This window comes from Choloepus didactylus, chromosome 13 (genome assembly GCF_015220235.1).
Source record: "Choloepus didactylus isolate mChoDid1 chromosome 13, mChoDid1.pri, whole genome shotgun sequence".
NCBI lineage: Eukaryota > Metazoa > Chordata > Mammalia > Pilosa > Megalonychidae > Choloepus > Choloepus didactylus.
In genome coordinates this window covers 50,184,668-50,202,505 of record NC_051319.1, presented here as the reverse complement: position 1 = coordinate 50,202,505, position 17,838 = coordinate 50,184,668, and the positions used below count along the sequence as shown (strand labels likewise).

Here is a 17,838-nt window from a genome sequence, read left to right as displayed (position 1 = left end):
TATTTTATTGATGTCATACAAAATTGATTATTGTTTGTAGTGATGTCATATATTTATATTGAACATACGAGACTGCCCCATAAAACCCTTTATTATTCTTACCTTAAGGAGGTTTTCCATTATATTATTTCTTATCTTCTTTATGGTGGCTATGGGAGAGATGTCTTGTAATGTTATGAGGAATAACTGCTGCTTCTGTGCAACTGTTTTGGTTTTAAGATTACAGACACTGTAAATTGTGCCTTTGAGCATTTTCTTAAGACAAATTTGTTGCCTGCCTCTAGCAAGCAAATATATGTGATTTGATGGCATAAATTTTGTGTTAACTTCACACCAGCTCCATCTTACTGTCTTACCTTTTTTTTTTTTTTTTTTTATCTTATTTTTGTTTTGCCAATTTAACTTATTTTTTCTTATATTTATTTTTGGAACCCATCTTAAAGACTTTTGTAAATAAAAATGGATCAACAATTCAGCATACATTAGTGTAGAGTGGTATAGTAATAGGAGGCTAGCATAAAGCACTGAGTCATGCTTCTAGTCCAGAAAGGGTATAATCTTAGCTCAAGAAATTTGGTGTAAGGCATTTTACTTGAGAGCAAGTTGTTCTGCATGAGAAGTTTGGCCAAATGTTGATTTGGACAAAAGTGGTTGTAACAAAGTAGAAAAAATATCTTAAAGGCTAGCACTGGAATACTTCCTAAATAACAAACTGTCATGGGGAGTTCCACTTCAGGCATAGTAGGGTGAGGAACTCTGTAGACCCATTCCCCAACAAAACAAGAAAATTTGGCAAAGTTATAAACAGACAATCATTTAAAATCTCTGGAAATTGTCCTAAGGACGCTCAGAAAATAAATATTTATTTAAGAAAATCTACCCAAACTTGGTAAGAACAGTGAGTCTGTGTCAGTTGAGCCACAACATGCTGTTTCCATCCCTCCTCCCCCAGACAACTCCACCTTGTGGAAGCTCCACTCTGGGTGGGTTCTAGAAAATGGAGTTTCATCTCTCCTCTGCCCCCAATTAGGTATTTCATCAGGATGAGCAGGCTGCAAGCATTTCTCTCTGAAATCCAAGTTGAAGAGGCTAAATTTCTGGTGCGTGTGGTTGAGATGTCAAGGGATCCCTTCCTCCAATGAGCTTCCACCCATATGAAGGAGTCTATACCTGAGGTGTGGCAAGCTGAAAATACTGGGACACTCATTGCCTTCACCCTAGCTTGCACATAGGTCAAAGATTTCACATGAGGAGAGGCAATCCAAGAACACCAGAGGCTACTGCCCTGCCCTGCAACCAGAGTAGTATCTCAGAGAGATTACCCGGGGGAGAGGCAGTTCCTAAGAAAAGAGAGCATCAGAGCTCTTCCCAAAGGAACTGACTTTATTCACAACAGAGTGTTCAAGCCTATGGCCACTCTTGAAAATAATAGTTCTACTTAACTAAGAGCAACAAACTAAACCATAGGCCAGCTAGTTCACCAGAGATAACCAGGAAAAGAGACAGCTAAGAAAAGCTCTCTGTGCCGGTTTGGTTGTATTATGTCCCCCCAAAAGCCATGTTGCTTAATGCAACCTGGTGTGGGCAGACATATTAGTGTTGATTGGGTTGGAATCCTTTGATTGAGTGTTTCCATGGAGATGTGACTCAATCACATTTGATTGGACTATTTCCATGCACATATGGAACCTGCCCATTCAGTGTGGGTCTTGATTTAATCACTGGAGTCCTATAAAGAGCTCACAAACAGAAGGACCTCAGAGCAGCTGAGAGGGACATTTTGTAGAGCAGTTGAGAGAGACATCTTGGAGATGGCCATTGAAAGTAGACTTTTGCTAGTCCAGAATTTGCCTGGGAGAAACTAAGAGAATATCCCAGATGCCTAGAGAGAAACATCCTGGGAGAAAGCCATTTTGAAATCAGAACCCCGGAGCAGATGCCAGCCATGTGCCTGTGCCTTCCCAGCTGATAGAGGTTTTCTGGATGCCATCGGTGTTGTTCAGTTAAGATGCCCTATTGTTGATGGCTTTTTTTTTTTTTTTTTTGTCACTTTATGGCCTTGGGACTATAACTTTGTAACCAAATAAATCCTCTTTATAAAACCAATGCATTTCTGATATTTTGCATAACAGCAGCATTAGCAACCTGGAACACCCTCCTAGAGTCAGGAAAATGTAAGACTGGCCTCAAAACTACCTCTGCCAGAATTTAATTGAATTGGGTGGCTGAACAATTTATGTTGCAAGATATTATTGGGAACAATGGAGTAATCAACTGAAAATTAGTGGAGGCTGATGGGCTGGGTGTAACACAGAATGAGACAGCTTAACAGAGATAAGGAATGAGATAGTCAAAGTGATCCCTGCTAAAACCTCTATCATCCTAGGGTGACTGTGCTCATGCTTAAGACTGCATACTCTGCCCTCTGAGGAGTGATACCAAAGACTTCACACTGTGGGGGAAATTGATTCATTAAAACAGTTTATCCAAATAATAAGACAAATAAGCAAGCAAATGACAACTCAAAACAAGCCATGGAGAGAGAGGAGGGGAATAAGTATCCAAAGTTACCACAATATATTACCTAAAATATGCAATTTTCAACAAAAAATTACAGGACATGAAAAGAAACAGGAAAGCATGGCCTATACTCAGGAGAAAAGGCAGGCCACCAAAACTGCTTCTAAGGGGGACAAGTTAGATTTAACAGACGGATTCAAAGTAGATACAAAAGTGTTCAAAGAACTGAATGAAACCATGTTTAAAGAAGTAAAGGAAGATATGCAGACAATGTCTCATCAAATAGAGAATATCAATAAGGAGATAGAAATTATAAAAAGAACCAAATAGAAATTCTGCAGTTGAAAGTGCCTTAACTGAAATGAAAAATTTAGAGAAGCTCAACAATAGATTTGAGCTGGCAGAAGAAAGAATTAGTATACTTGAAGATATATTAATAGAGATTATGCAATCTAAAGAACAGAGAGAAAAGAGAAGGAAGAAAAAATTAGAGCTTCATAGAAATGTTTGACACTAACATACATGTAATGGGAATATTAGAAGGAGGGGGAAAAAAAAGGAGCAGAAAAATGTTTGAAGACATAATGGTTGGAAACTTCCCAAGTTTGCTGAAGAATATTAATCTACACACCCAAGAAGCTCAGTGCACACCAAATGGAATAAATGCAAAGAGATCCACAGCCAGACACATCATAGGACAAATGCTGAAAACTAAAGACAAAGAGAAAACCTTGAAAGCAGCAAGAGAAAAATACGTCCAATATATGATCAACAGCTGACTTCTCAGCAGAAATAATGGAGGCCAGTGGCAATTGGAAGATGTATTCGAAGTGCTGAAAGAAAGAAAAAACACTGTCAACTAAGAATCTTGTATCCAGCAAGACTGTCTTTCTAAAATGAGGGCAAAAAAAAAAAAAAAGGCAAAAACTGAGAGTATTCATTGCTAGCAGATTTGCCTTACAAGAGATGAAAGAAACTTTTCAGGCTGAAAAGAAGTAAATACAGATGGAAATTTGAATGTACACTCACACAAAAAACAAAGATCACCAGTAAATGTAGTTATGTAATTCTGAAAGACAATGTACATGCATATTTATTCTTTTTTCCAGTCACTGACTTATAAAGCAATTATATAAAACAATATTGCATAATTGTATTTTTGGGACTTTAAAATATAGAAATGTTATACACATATTTGACAATAACAAGACAAAGGAGGTAGTCAGAGAAAAGGTGTATTGGAATAAAGCAATGACAGCAGATGATAACTGGTTTTTATAGAAAACTCATAAAGGATCCACTGACAAACCATTTGAGCCAATTAACATGTTCAGCAAGGTTGCAGGATCCAAGATCAATATGCAAAAATAAATTGCATTTCTATACAGTGGCAATGAGCAAACTGAAGTGAAATTAAGAAAATTTCATTTACAATAGCATCAAAAAGAATGAAATACTTAGAAATAAAGTTAATAAAGTAAATGAAAACTTATACTCTGAAGATTACAAAACATGGCTGAAATATATTAAAGAAGACCTAAATAGGTGTAATGACATCCCATGTTGACGAATCAGAAGACCTAATATGGTTAAGATGGCAATACTTTCCCCATTGGTCTATAGATTGAAAGCAATCCCTATCAATATCCCAACTGACCTCTGCAGAAATTGTCAAGCTGATCCTAAAAGCCATAGGACAATTTAAGGGACCCAGAAAAACAAAAACAACCTTGAAAAAGATGAACAAAATTAGAGAACTGACACTTCCCGATTTCAAAAATGATTACAACGCTGCAGTAAACAAGACATTGTAGTCCTGGCATATGGATAGACATGTAGACAGATGGAATAGAATTTAGAGGCCAGAAATAAATTCTCACATTTACAGTCAATTGATTTTTTTTGTTTGTTTTTTAATTCAGTTTTATTGAGATATATTCACATACCATACAATTATCCATGGTGTGCAATCAACTGTTCACAGCACCACCATATAGTTGTGCATTCATCACCCCAATCTATTTCTGAACGTTTTCCTTATACCAGAAAGAATCAGAATAAGAACAAAAAATAAAAATAAAAAAGAGCACCCAAATCACCCCCCCCATCCCACCCTATTTTTCATTTAGTTTTTGTCCCCATTTATCTACTCATCTATCCATACACTGGACAAAGGGAGTGCGATCCACAGAGTTTTCACAATCACACTGTCACCCCCTGTAATCTACCTTGTTATACAATTGTCTTCAAGAGTCAAGGCTGCAGGGTTGGTTTGGTAGTTTCAGGTATTTACCTCCAGCCATTCCGATACACTAAAACCTAAAATGTGTCATCTATATAGTGCATAAGAATGTCCACCAGAGTGACCTGTCGACTCCATTTGAAATCTCTCAGCCACTGAAGCTGTATTTTGTTTCATTTTGCATCCCCCTTTTGGTCAAGATGTTCTCAATCCCATGATGCTGGGTCCAGTTCATCCCCAGGAGTCATATCCTGCATTGCCAGGGAAATTTATACCCCTGGGAGTCAGGTCCCATGTGGGGGTGGGTAGTGAGATCACCTGCCAAGGTGGCTTAGTTAGAGAGAGAAGGCCACATCTGAGCAACAAAGAGGCACTCAGGAGGAGACTCTTGGGCACAATTATAAGCATGTTTAGCCTCTCCTTTGCAGTAAAAAGCTTCATAGGGGCAAGCCCCAAGACAGAGGGCTCAGCATGTCAAGCTGTTAGTCTCCAGTGTTTGTGGGAACATCAGCAACAATCCAGGTGAGGAAGTCCAACACTTCTGTATCCTCCCCCAGCTCCTCAAGAAGGCCCTGAATATATATTTTTATTCTCTGCCCAAATTGCTTTGGGATGTGTTGCTATTTCACTGTAACCTATACAGACCTACCATATCTCACTTCCTATTCAAAGTTCCATGTAATTGTGGTGTTTGAACAAACTGACTGTAGAAGTTATATTGTTTGGAAAATATAGATCCTACACCGAATAAACCAGTCAATTGATTTTTGACAAGGGTGCCAAACTATTTAATGAGGGAAAGAAAAAGTCTTTTCAACAAATGGTGCAGGGGCAACTGGATATCTGCATACAAAAGAATGATGTGGAACTTTAACTCACATCATATACAAAAATTAACTCGAATGGATGAGAGAGCTAAATGTAAGAGCTAAGCCTATAAAACTCTTAGAAGAAAACATAGACATAAATATTTTTGGGCTTGTGTGCTGGTTTGAATGTATTATGTCCCCCAGAAAAAGCCATATTCTTTGATGCAGTCTTGTGGGGCAGACGTTTTGGTGCTGATTAGATTTGCATGGAAATACGCCCCACCCAACTGTAGGTGATAACTGATGAGATATTTCCATAGAGGCGTGGCCCCACCCATTCAGGGTGGGTCTTTGTCAGTGGAGCCATATAAATGAGCTGGCAAACAGAAGGAACTCAGTGCAGCTGAGACTGACATTTTGAAGAGGAGTTACAGTCAAGAGGGACACTTTGAAGAAAGCATAGGAGCTGCAGATGAGAGACATTTTGAAGACGGCTGTTGAAAGTAGACTCCTGCTCCGGAGAAGCTGAGAGAGGACAAATACCCCAAATGCAACTAAGAGTGACATTTTGGAGGAACTGCAGCCTAGAGAGGAACATCCTGGGAGAAAGCCATTCTGAAACCAGAACTTTGGAGCAGATGCCAGCCATGTGCCTTCCCAGCTAACAGAGGTTTTCCGGACACCATTGGCCATCCTCTAGTGAAGGTACCTGATTGCTGATGTGTTACCTTGGACACTTTATGGCCTTAAGACTGTAACTGTGTAACCAAATAAGCCCCCTTTTATAAAAGCCAGTCCATCTCTGTCTGGTGTTTTGCATTCTGGCAGCATTAGCAAACTAGAACAGCTTGGTTTTAGACAACTGATTTCTTATATTTGACAACAAAAACACTAACAACTAGAGAAAATTCGATCAGTTGGACTTCATCAAAATTTTAAGCTTCAGTGCTTTAAAGGACATCATTAAGAAAGTGAACAGGGAGTTGAGACTGATTATTTCATGACAAGCTAGAGAAATTCGCGAAGGTTCCTGTAAGAAATCGAGGGATTTTTTTGAGGGCAACATATGAAGGCAGAATATGGAAAATTAGAGCGGATCTTCCTGATAAATACCCTTCAGATCTCCATCTATAGGATTCATGAATAAAATTTTCCATGCCAACATTGATGAAGCATCAGGAATTTGGACAGCTCTCTATGATCTTACCAATATATTTGAAGCCTTCCTATCCCAGTTGTTGACCTATCCTAATCCCATAGATCCTCTCAGTGGTGATGCTGCTGCAGCCATGTATTTCCACCAACCAGAAGAATACAAGCAGAAAATTAAGTAGTACATTCAGAAATATGCAACGAAAGGGTAACTGAAAGAGCAGGAAGAGGGCACTGGTGACAGCTCTTCGGAGAGTTTTAAGTCTGACTTTTTGGAAGATGAGGTCCAGGATATGGAGTTGTAGTAGAAAATGCACCTGCTTTTCAGAAAGACTATTTTTTCCTAACCATGAGAAACAGACAATAATATTCATATTTAAACAAAGAATTTTTTTATTCCAAGCAAGGTTTTTATGAATAATAACATTGATATATATATGTGTGTGTGTGTGTGTGTGTGTGTACCCATGCTCACAGTCTACATCATCCTCACTACTGACCTCATTTATATACTTTCCACCTATTTCCGCATCATTCAAAGAAAGTACAGCAGCTGCGTGATTGTCATGGTAAAGAATATCTTTGATGTCCCTTTCCTCTGACTTATTTATGTTTTTGGCTGATAAACTGTTGGCTTGAGTTAAGAGACTTAATGAATAATTTTCTTCTCACTAAGGTCACAAAATCCATCCAAAAGTTCATCTGCTGGTTCATATTCAAATATCAGTGTAGGCCAAAGATTGTGCCAAGCATTTATTAATGTTGATTAATCAACATAGGTTCAAACGTTAGCTACTGGGTTAAAGCCGTCAGTATCATGGAACTCATTCTGCTCATCTTGGCTTCCTGATCTCTGCTAACTGCAGCAAGCCCACAGTTAGAAAATAAGTTTATATTAGTCATACAGCATAAAATATTATAGTCACATGTCTGTGTCTACACTATGTTACATTGTGTGTGTATATATGAGATGTGGAGCCAATGCTAAAAACATTACCTTTTACAAGCTATTCAGGAATGGGTATCAAGAGCAATTGCCCCCAGAAGAAAAAACTTTACAGTTTTTTTTTCTAGTCTGTGTTGCCTGTAATGAGATCATGTCCCTGGTACAAAGTGGCCACTGAAACAGTGAGAAAATACTTTTCTGGTTATCCAAACTTTCTTGTTTGCTTAGTGATGTAGAGATAAATTGTATGTATCCTTTATACATGGTAGACATTTTCTTTTCCCAATCTCTGTCAAGTTTATCCTGCAGTATTGTTACTGAAAAACAACCAGTGCTAAGTGTTGTTAAAACCTATGGGTTTCTTTTCCTTAACCATTGTTAATGTTGTTAATATTAGGACATAGCACTAGTACAGAACAGTTGCATCAAGTTCAGATTGAGGTTTTTATCAGATATCACCTTAGCAAATTCATCAGTGTAATTTCTGCAGAAGTTTTTTCAGATTTTCAAATATTTTGCACCTTGGTGCTTCTTAATTTCTATAGCCAATTTTCTGAATATTTTCACTCACATTCAATGTTCTATTTTTCGTGGCCAATTTATCTTGTTTAGTGATCCACACAATAGTCATTTCCCATATTTGGAAGGGTTAGCATATTTTCATATGTTTATCAGTCATTTAAATTTATTCTTTATAGTCTTTGATTATTTTTACTGGCCCTTTGAATACAAAAATTTAAGTGATTTTCAGCTTAAAGAAATTTTCATTATTTCTTTTATTATAGGTCCTTCTCTAATGATTCCTTTTGTTCCTTTTGGAATTACCTAAAGACTTTGATTTAGGCTTTGCTTAAATTAAAAAAAAATAAGAACAATGAAAAGTCATCATATTATTTGATAGCTTTTGGCTGAAAGAATTCTATTGTTTTAAGTGCTTAAAAATTGTAACTATTCTGCACATTAAAGATATTTACATTCTTTGAACACAGGAACAAAATAGAGAATTTTGTTGAAAGACCAGATAGGTATGGAATATGTCATACTTAAATTTAAATTTGAACTGAATAGTTTCCAATTCTTGTCATATATTTACAGAATGTCATCCGATGAAATTATTTCTTTGATCCCCCCTTCCATCCCTCAAATCACTTGAACTCCAAACGGAAATGTGATGCTATCAGTTACAGGCCAATCTTTTTTCTCTAGGGTATAATTTCTTAAGGGGAAGGACTATTGTGGTATAAGGCCTAAAATTAGAGGCCAGTATTATGTATTATCTGATGAAATCTGGAGGTCTTCATATGGCCAAACCACAAGTTCCCCTCCCCATTGTGCTCCATCAGAAAAGGTCCTCTAGCAAGGGGATGAGAAACAGGTCCTGCTTATCCCAATCACTTCCTCCTGTGAGAAACAGGGTCATCTCGCCCTCTCCCTGCAACAAAGCCTGCTGCTCACAGCTCCTGGTTAGTTCACTCTTTTCCAAAGTGCAACCCCTTTGTGGTTCTGCATATTGGGTGGTATCCTCCTTCCCTGGGCTGTGATTCTATGTAACTAATAAAATGCTGTCTTTCTCATCTGTCCAGTGTCAGGTGTCATGCTTGGCCATGCCCACAACCCTTAAATGGGATCTCTCCCTTTCACACAGCATAGGAAGTGTTGGAAACAACCACATTTTAATCATCTTTGTGTCTCTCAAACACAGGCACCTCAAAATTCATTAGCACTTACATAGTTTTTATTAGAATAGTTGTATGTTCACAGGAAACTTGTCCATAAAATATACCCTCATATTATTAATGTCTTGCATTAGTGTGGTACATTTGTTAAAATTCATGAAAGAACAATTTTATAGTTGTATAACTATAGTTCATTGTTTACAATAGGGATCACTATGTTGTACAGTCCTATGATTTTTTTTTTAATTTTTTTCTAGTAACATATACAACGTAAAATTTCCCCTTCTAACCACATTCAAATATATAATTCAGTGCTGTTAATTGCATTCACTATGTTGTGCTACCATCACCACCATCCATTATCAAAATATTATGATGAACTAAATGGAAACTGTACAGTTTAAGCATTCTAGTTTTTGACTCTATGAATTTGCTTATTCTAATTATTTCATATCGGTGAAATCATACAATATACTTCCTTTTTCATCTGATTTGTTTCACTCAACATGATGTCTTCAGGGTTCATTCATGTTGTCACATGTATCAGAGCTTCACTCCTTTTTATGGCTGAATAATATTCCGTTGTATGTATATACAGCATTTTATTTTTATCCATTCATTGTTTGATGGATGCTTGGGTTGCATCTTTCTTTTAACAGTTGTGAATAATGCCATTATGAACATCTGTGTGCTTATCTGTCCTGGTCCCGGCTTTCAAATCTTTTGGATATGTATCTAGAAGTGGAATTGCCAGGTCATATGGTAATTCTATACTTTTAACTTCCTGAGGAATGCCAAACTGTTTTCCACAGTAGATGCACAATTTTGCATCCCCACCAATAATGAAAGGAGTGTTTTTGTTCCTCCACATCCTCTCCAATGTCAGTAATTTTCATTTTTTAAAAATAGCCATTCTAGTGGTTATGAAATGTATCTCATTGTGGTTTTGATTTGCAATTCCCTAATACCTAATGATGTTGAGTATCTTTTCATGTTCCTCTTTTTGGCCATTTGTATTTCTTTGGAGAAATATCTATTCAAGTATTTTGCCCATTTTTTAAAACAAATTGTTTGTCTTTACAACAATGATTTCCTTAATATAATCTGGATATTTAACCTTATTGGATATGTGGTTTTCAAATATTTTCTCCCGTTGAGTAGATTGTAGTTTTACTTTCATGATAAAGGCCTTTGATGAGCAACAGTTTTTTTAATTTTGATGAGGTCCCATTTATCTATTTTTTCTTTTCTTGCTTGTGTGCTTTGTGTGTAAAGTCTAAGAAAGCATTGCCTAACACAAGGTCCTGAAGATGCTTCTCTACATTTTCTTATAGGAGTTATATAGTTCTGAGTCTTACAGTTAGGTCTTTGATCCATTTTGAGTTGATTTTCTTATATGGTGTGAGGTAGGGGTCCACTTTCATTCCTTTGCATATGATATTCAGTTCTCCCAGCACCATTTGTTGAAGAGACTATTCTTTCCCCATTGAGTGGATTTGACACTCTTGTCAAAAATCAGTTGGTGGGAGGATCTATGATGGTGGCATAGAGAGGAGTGTAAGCTAAGTAGTCCCCCTGGGACAACTAAAAAAAAAGCAGAAACAACTAGTGAATAATCCAGAATAACTGCGGGGGGACAAACGTGACCGTCCACTCATCATACACCAACCTGAATTGGGAGGAATGCCTGAGATCACAGCATAAAATCTGTAAGTAAAAACTGTGGATCCAAATCGGGAGACCCCTCCCTCCACAGCCTGAGCTGCAAAGCCTCATGGTGCCAGAGAGAAGCTTTTTCCCAGCAAGCCAATATAGCTCAGCTGAGCTCCAACTGGGGTTTTAATTAACGAGTGTGAACTGCTCACTAAGAGGTACGAATCCCCAACAAGAAAACAGAGGCTTTGGGTGACGACTGACCTTGGAGAGCAGGAGGGTCGCCTCAGACTATCTCTGAAGGGGACTCTCTGTTCCTTTTTTGGCTCAGTGGAGAAAGCCTCAGCCATTTTCAGTTCCCAGTTCCCTGACCCAGACAAGGGTATAGCACAGGCAGAGAGAGACTACTGAAATGCTAATGACCTCCCCCTAGGGGGTCTATCTCTCTAAGAGGAAAGGGGGGGGCAGCTCTGTACCTGCCTTTCATTCAGACCTTGGGGAAAAAGAGCCATACCTCCTTACACCAGTCAAGAATTATAGGCTAACAGGCACCACCTGCTGGGCAGAAAAGCACAGTGACCAGAGGCATCAGAGGGTGTACCAATTTTCTAAGACACACCCTCATGAAAACCAGATATTGACCTTAGCCCATTCTGGTCTGGGGAGACCTGACTGGGGTAACCAAGGAAACCATGCCTAGACAACAGAAAACTACAACCTACACCAAGAAAAATGAGGTTATGGCCCAGTCAGGGGAACAAACTTGCACTTCAACTGTGATGCACGAATTGAAACAACTAATAATAAGTCAATTCAAAAAGTTTAGGGAAGATACAGTGAAAGAGCTGAACCACATAATGAAAACACAGGATATACATAAGGTAGAAATTGAAAGTTCAAAAAACCAACTGGCAGAATCTATGGATATAAAAGGCACAGCACAAGAGGTGAAAGACACACTGGAAACATACAACAGCAGATCTCAAGAGGCAGAAGAAAACACTCAGGAACTGGAGAACAAGGCACCTGAAAGCCTACACACAAAAGAACAGAGAAAAGAATGGAAAAATATGAGCAACGTCTCTGGGAACTTAAAGACAAAATGAAAAGCAAGAATTCATGTGTCATTGGTGTCCCAGAAGGAGAAGAGAAGGGAAAAGGGGCAGAAGCAATAATAGAGGAAATAATCAATGAAAATTTCCCATCTCTTATGAAAGACGTAAAATTACTGATCCAAGAAGCGCAGCGTACCCCAAACAGAATATATCTGAATAGGCCTACGCCAAGACACTTAATAATCAGATTATCAAGCATCAAAGATACAGAGAGAATCCTGAAAGCAGCAAGAGAAAAGCAATCTATCACATACAAAGGAAGCTTGATAAGACTGTATGTGGATTTCTCAATAGAAACCATGGAGGCAAGAAGGAAGTGGGGTGATATATTTAAGATACTGAAAGAGAAGAACCACCAACCAAGAATCCTATATCTGGCAAAACTATCCTTCAGATATGAGGGAAAGCTTAAAATATTCTCTGACAGACAGTGACAGAGTTTGTGAACAAGATACCCGCTCTACAGGAAACACTAAAGGAAGCACTGCAAACAGAAAGGAAAAGACAGGAGTGAGAGATTTGGAAAACAATTTTGGGAGATAGTAGCACAGCAATGTAAGTACACTGAACAAAGATGACTGTGAATATGGTTGAAAGAGGAAGGCTGGGATCATGTGGGACACCAGAACGAAAGACAAATGATAAAGACTGGGACTGTGTAACTCAGGGAAACCTAGGTTGCTCAATGATTGTAATAAAAGGTACAAATATGTTTTTACACGAGGAAGAACGAATGTCGACATTGCAAGGTGTTAAAAATAGGGTGGGATTGGGGGGAAAATACAATCAATGCAAACTAGAGGCTAGAATTAACAGAAACATTGTATTATGCTTCCTTTAATGTAACAAAAGCAATATACCAAAGCTAAATGCATATGGGGGGTGGGGTGGGAAATCGGGGAAGCGTATGGGACTCCTGGCATTGATGATGTCTCTTTTTTCTACTTTAGGTTAATGCTATCTTTCGTTTTGTCACCTTCTAGCTATCAAGTTTTTTTTTTGTTTGTTTGCTTTTCTCTCTCTTGCCTTTTCCTTTTGCCTCTCTGCTTTCTTTGACTCTTCCTCCATCTTTGTGGAAGAAATGTCCTTATATGGAGAGTGGCAATAGTGCCCAATACATAAATACATGACTATACGGGGAACCAACGATTGTTTACTTAGGATGGAATGTATAGTGTTTGAACAAAACCATCTTAAAAGAAATGGGTTGATGAAGAAACCTTGAGGGCACTATATTGAGTGAACTAAGACACATAAAGGCAAATATTGCAGCGTCTCACTGATAGGAACTAATTATAATATGTAAACTCATAGACATGAAATATAAGTTACCAGGATATAGAATGAGGCTAAAGAATGGGGAGCAGTTGCTTATTAAGAGCAGAATGTTCAACTAGGGTGAACTTAAATATTTGGAAATGGACAGGGGTGATGGTAGCATGTAATGAAAATAACTAACAGTGCTAAATGGTGTGTGAAGGTGGTGGAAAGGGTAAGCTCAGAGTCACTCATGTCGCCAGAAGGAAAGTTGGAGGTTAAAAGATGGGAATGTATAAAACAGTGAATCTTGTGGTGGACAGTGTCTGTGATTAGCTATACAAATATCAGAAATCTCTCTTATGAACTAGAACAAATGTATGACACTATATCTAGAAGTTAATAATAGAGAGGCATATAGGGAAAAAAGATATACCTATTGCAAACTATATACTACAGTTAATAGTATTTTAACATTCTTTCATCAACAGTAACAAATGTACTATACCAAAACTATGAATCAATAATGGAGGGGGTGTGTGTGGTTAGAGGTATGGGAGGATCTGAGCTTCCTTTTTTTTTGTCTTTATTTCTTTTCTGGAGTAGTGAAAATGTTCTAAAAATTGAAAAAAAATAATTGTGCTGATGGATGCACAGCTGTATGGTGGTGCCGTGGGCAATTGATTGTACACTTTGGATCTTTGGATAGTTGTATGGTATCTGAACAATCTCAATAAATATGTATATATATATATATGGATCGCTGCTGATCCTGGACAATTAACAGATAACTCCAGAGTGAACTATTAATAAATCCTCACAATTAATTATTGGGGAAAAAAAAAGGTACTGACACCAACCCAAGTCCATCAATAGATAAAGGGATAAACAAAATGTGATATATACGTACCATGGAATATTATTCAGCCATAAAAAGGAATGAAGTTTTGATATGTGCTTCAACATAAACCTTGGAATCATTATGCTAAGTGAAATAAGCCAGACATAAAAAGTCACATATTGTATGATTCCACTTATATGAACTATCTAGAATAGACAAATTTATACAGACAGAGAGTAGATTAGAGATTACCAGTAACCAGGAGGAGGAGAGAATGGGGAGTTATTGCTTAATAAGTACAATTTCTGTTTGGGGTGATGAAAAAGTTTTGGTAATGGATGGTGGTGATGGTGGCACATCACTGTGAATGTAATTAATACCACTGAATTGTACACTTAAAAATGATTAAAATGGGAAATTTTGTGTTAAAAAAAAATCAGTTGTTCAAAAACACAAGGGTTGATTTCCAAACCCTCAATTCGATTCTACTGGTCTATATGTCTGTCCTTGTGCCAGTACTATGCTGTTTTGATTTCTGTGGCTCTGTAATAAGCTTTGAGTTTGGGAACTGTGATTCCTCTAAATTAATTTTTCTTTTTCAAGGTAACTTTGGCTATGTAGGGTCCGTTACCATTCCAAATAAATTTGGCTTTACCATTTTTGCACAGAAAGCTGTTGAAATTCTCACTGGGAATGTGCTGAATCTGTACATTACTGTGGGTAGAATTGACATCTTAACAATATTTAGCCTTTCAATTCATGAACACAGTATCCTTCCATTTTTTAGGTCTTCTTCAATTTCTTTTAGCAATGTCTTATAGTTTTCCGTGTACATGTCCTTTCCATCCTTTGTTAGATTTATTCCCAGATATTTGATTCTTTCCATTGCTATTGTAAATGGATTTTTTTTCTTGATTTCTTCTTTAGATTGTTCATTACTAGTGTATAGAAACACTACTTAATTTTGTTAATCTTGTACCCACCATTTGCTGAATTTGTTTTTTGGTTCTAGTGTCTTTGTTGTACATTTTTCAGGATTTTTTGTATGCAGGATCATGTCATCTACAAATAGGGAAAGTTTTACTTCTTTCTTTCCAGTTTGGATGCCTTTTATTTCTTTCTCTTGCCTAATTGCTGTAGCTAGAACTTCCACCTACTGTGCCAGTGCTGAATAACAGTGATGACAGTGGGCATCCTGTCTTGTTCCAGTTCTTAGAGGGAAAGCTTTCAGTCTTTCCCCATTGAGTATGGTGTAAGCTGTGGGTTTTTCATATATACCCTTTATCATTTTGAGGAAATTTTCTTCTAGTCCTTGTTTTCTAAATCCTTTTATTAAGAAGTGATGCTGGATTTTGTCAAATGCCTTTTCTGTGTTAATTAACATGGTCATGTGGTTTCTTTTCTTCATTCTGTTAATGTGATGTATTACATAAATTGATTTTCTTATGTTGAACCATCCTTGCATATCTGGGATAAAACCCAGTTGCTCAGGTGTATAATTCTTTTGATATACTATTGGATTCAATTTGCTAGTATTTTGATGAGGATTTTTGCATCTATATTCATAGCGGTATTGGACTGCAGTTTTCTTTTCTTGTGGTATCTTTATCTGGCTTTGGTATTAAGGTGATATTGTCCTCATAGAATGAGTAAGGGAGTGTTCCCTCATCTTCAATTGTTTGGAAGACTTTGAGCAGCATAAGTGATAATTCTCCTTGATATGTTTGGTAAAATTCACCTGTGAAGCCATCTGGTTCTTGGCTTTTTTTTGTTGGGAGGTTTTTAATTACTGATTCAATCTCTTTAATAATTATTTGTTTGTTGAGATTGTCTATTTCCTCTTGAGTCAGTGTAGTTTGTTTGTTTCTATGAATTTGTTCAGATCATCTAGGTTATCCAATTTGTTAGTGTACAGTTGTTCATAGTATCCTTTTATAGTTCTTTTTATTTCTGTGAGGTCAGTAGTAATGTCCCTCTTTTCATTTTGTATTTTGGTTATTTGTGTCCTTTCTCTTTTTTCTTTGTAAGTATTCTAGCTGAAGGTCTGTCAATGTTATTTATCTTTTCAAAGAACCAACTTTTTGTTTGGTTGATTGTTCCTATTTTTTTATTCTCTGTAATTTATTTCTTCTCTAGTCTTTGGTATTTCCTCCATCTGCTCAGTTTGGGTTTAGTTTGTTGCTCTTTTTTTAGATGCTCTGGTTTTGAGCTAAGGTCCCTGATTTGAGATAATTCTTTTTTTTTTTTTTTTAATGTAAGCCTTTGATGCATTCCATAAATTTTGGTATGCTGTGTTTTAATTTTCATTCATCTCAAGATATTTCCTAATTTCCATTGTGATTTCCTCTTTAACCCATTGGCTATTTAAGGATATATTCTGTAATTTCCACATTTTTTTGAATTTTCCATTTCTCCCTCTTTTGACTTCTAGCTTCATTCCATTGTAGTCAGAGAAGATACATTGTATGATTTTAATATTTTTGAATTTATTGAGACTTGTTTTGTGACCTGTCTTGGAGAATGATCTATCCTGAGAGAATGATCCACGTGCAATAGAGAAGAATATGTATTCTGCTGCTGTTGGGTGATGTGTTCTATGTATATCTGATATGTCTAGCTGGTTTAGAGTGTAATTCAAGTCTTCTGATTCCTTATTGATCTTCTGACTAGCTGTTCTATCCATTATCCATGTATTGGATTATCTATCCATGTATTGAAATATCCTACTAATAATGTAGAGCTATCTATTTCTCCCTTCAAATCTGTCAATATTTGCTTCACATATTTTGGGCCTCTGCTGTTAGGTGCATATAAATTTATAATTGTTATGGCTTTTTGTTGAACAGACACCTTTATTAGTGTATTTTTATCCTCTTTGTCCCTCATAACAGTTTTTGACTTAAAGTCTATCTTATCTGATATTCATACACCTAACTGAGCTCTCTTTTGGTTCTACTTGCATGGTGTATTTTTTTCCATCTCTTTACTTCCAACCTACTTATGTGTTTGAATTTGAGGTGAACCTCTTGTAAATAGTATATAGTTGGGTCATGCTTTTTTATCCATTTTTCCAATCTCTGCCTTTTGACTGGGGAGTTTAACCCATTCATATTTAAAGCAATTGCTGATAATGCATGCCTATCTTTTGCCATTTTGTGTTTGTAAGTCTTATACTCTTTTTGTCCCTCAGTTCGTCCATTAATGCCTCTGTGCTGGTTTGAATGTATTATATCCCCCAAAGGCCATTATCTTTGATGTGATCTTGTGTGGGCAGACGCTATCAGTTTTGATTAGATTTCTTTGAGTGTTTCTTTGGAGCTGCACCCCACCCAGCTGTGGGTGATGACACTGATTGGATATTACCATGGAGGCATGGCCCCACTCATTTAGGGTGGGCCTTGATCAGTGGAGCCATATAAATGAGCTGACGGGCAGAGGGAACTCAGTGCAGCTTTGAGTGATGTTTTGAGGAGCAGCTACAGCCAAGAGGGACACTTTGAAGAAAGCACAGGAGCTGCAGATGAGAGACAGTTTGAAGACGGCTGTTGAAAGCAGACTCTTGCTCTGGAGAAGCTGAAAGAGGACAAATACCCCAAGTGCAGCTGAGAGTGACATTTTTGAGGAACT

At 37.2% G+C, this 17,838-nt stretch overlaps 1 protein-coding gene and 1 pseudogene across 9 annotated transcripts in view; both read left to right on the top strand.

Moving 5' to 3' along the window:
* TMEM232 (transmembrane protein 232) overlaps positions 1 to 17,838 on the top strand; it is a 384,954-nt gene that overhangs the window by 85,422 nt on the left and 281,694 nt on the right. The window lies entirely within an intron of this gene.
* Positions 6,556 to 7,028, top strand: LOC119507578 (annotated as a pseudogene).